A 2,500-nucleotide genomic window follows, 5' to 3' on the forward strand; every position below is an offset into this window, starting at 1 on the left:
ATGTTCTTGGATAATCTTTTGGCGATAATTTTGTTGACCAGCCTCAATAGGATTGAGGAGATAGTGATCGGCCTCCAGTTGCCAACCTGCTCCAAATTTTCCTTGGTCTTCGGGATTAGAATAGTACGGCTCTTCCGCAGTGGAGAGGGAACGTATTTCGCCAATATCATTAGGTTGGCCATAACTTCCAGCTTTTCGATCGGGATCCTAGCCAATCTGATCGAGTCGATGCCATCTGGGCCTCCAGTTGTTTTGCCCATTTTTTGAACCGATTCAAGAAGCTCAGCGTTGGTAATCGGAGAATAAACCCTGCACTCGGATGGGAGAAAGTCATACACTGGATTCTCATCAGTGGGTGACTCCTCAGAGAAGATCTTCTTGTAATGCTCCTCAATTGTGGCAGCATCAGGATGGGTAATGCTGCTTGAGGGTTCCATTCCATCAATTAGCTCGTTGGCCAACTGTTTGGGGTTGGAGGAAAACTTACGCTGCATATACTGGTATAGTTGCGCTCTATACCTCCTCCGGCCGGCCGTTCTCTCCGGCTTTCTTGGCTGGTTCTTTGGACCATATTTTGGAGTGCGTCCATATGATCTGCAGGTGTTTTCAACCCATGAGTCGAAGGCTTGTTGGAATCCTTCCGCTCTTGTACAAACGACCTGGCACACCGAAATCAGCTCTCGATCTTCTGAGCTGTAGCACAGCGATAGTATGTGCTGTAGTACCGGGTCTGTGAGATCCGGTTCTTCAACATTCTCAGGAATTGTGTCAGGGGCAATATTCTCAGCCACCGCAGTCGACGCACCGTCCAACCCATCACCATCCTCATCCGAATGCTCAAGATCTTCGTCAGCAGGCGCCAGATTTAAGATGTCTACCTCCGCACGCCTATCCCTAAGGTTCCGTAAAGTCTCCGTGTATTCGCTGGTGTACCGCTTCTTTTTAACACCCTCACGAGGTCTGTTTAAGTTCTGGGCAAGATAGTCCAGAACTGCCGTGCCGTTGTAGTCCAGCTCCAGCCGAGCCATCTCCTCCAGCTCACCAGTTGTCCACCCTCTTACTCTATCTCTCGACCCCACTTCTGCCGCTAAGTCGGCATTATACTGGTCAGGGTGCGCCTGACGCATATGAGAGCGCATTGCCTGATATGAGACATAGACACTCTGGCATTCTGGGCATTGTCCCTCCAATCCAGTGGGAGGTCCCCTACAGAAGCGTCGCTGATGGTCTGCTAAATTCCGTTGCGTAGCATATGACTTTCCGCAGACACACGGGAATGGCATGTTGTAGCTGTTGCTGCCAGACGGAATAAAATTTTTCTCGCCTCGACAATAAAATAAAAATCAAAAATGCAACAACTGAAAATGTGTCCAGAACACCTTCTCTTCTCGAAATATGTAATAAAAAGACGTCGTGGTGGTCCCACGCGCCGTCAATGCACGGGCGCCAGCAATGCAGTTTCCCCTTTCCCGACCAATAGTCCCAATAATCCAGGAAAAATCAACCATTTCAGTCGAAGAAGGAAGTTGACCACTGCCTCCACCATTCTGCAACCATGGTAAGTACTATGATTAATACCTGCTCTTTCGCCATTCTGCAACTTCCAGGAAAGCGTTTGAAAGAAAAAAATCGCCTTAGGGGCAAGTATTCATACCGATCGGGATATAGAATTGGAATCACGCTCACCCTGCATATTGCTCGTGTGTTAAGGGGCAGTCTGTGGTGTGGGTGCGGTTAAAAATCCTGAATAATCACCAAAGTTGAAATTTAGGTAAGTTATTCGCTTAATGTAGCATTGATATCGCCGGTTTTTCGGGCTTCCCGTCTTGATCCGTCGTCCAAGTCTCCTGGCGACGAAATACCTCGTCGTAAAAGCTCCTCTACTGTGTAATAGGCGATAGGGTGGAAATGGTTTGAAAGCTTCCCTAGTGTAATAGGTCAACCTATTTTGGGGAGCAAAAAGCTCCGAGGAGCTTTGAGCTTTAAAAGCTCAGTTCGAATAGCGACCAAAGCTCTGGGAGCTTTTAGTTGCAAAAGCTCACCTCGCATTCCGCAAAAGCTCTCCGTATAGTTATGCGTTGGTAATTTCCAGGCTAAAGATGTTCATACTTGGGCGGAGAAATCAGACGAACCTCTTATACCTCCTGTGCTCCTGGTAGCGTGAAATGGATTTCCTGCAGTTGAACGGCCTTAGGTGGATACTGCTGCAGGGGTTGTAATTTCTGGATGGACAAAAGGCCTTATCTCTTCAAATCCATCAATCCTGGGGATGGAAAGGCAGCTGAGCGCCGATACAGGGGGGGCCGGAAAAACTCGTACCCTTTTTAGAACATGCATTCTACGACAATGATTCACATTAGAATGCATTCATTATTTTCCATCCCGGTAACAAGGAAACAATGAAAAACGCAGATCGGCGATGTTTTGTTCGGGGTTTTTATGAATTCACACTGCGTTAACAAGAAACAAAATGCGATGTTTTCGACGAATAAATGGAAAA

At 47.4% G+C, this 2,500-nt stretch overlaps 1 pseudogene; it reads right to left on the bottom strand.

Annotated features, from left to right (window-relative positions):
- The window catches only part of LOC123688207, an 8,829-nt pseudogene that overhangs the window by 3,429 nt on the left and 2,900 nt on the right, over window positions 1–2,500 (bottom strand).

This window comes from Harmonia axyridis, chromosome X (genome assembly GCF_914767665.1).
Source record: "Harmonia axyridis chromosome X, icHarAxyr1.1, whole genome shotgun sequence".
Lineage (NCBI taxonomy): Eukaryota > Metazoa > Arthropoda > Insecta > Coleoptera > Coccinellidae > Harmonia > Harmonia axyridis.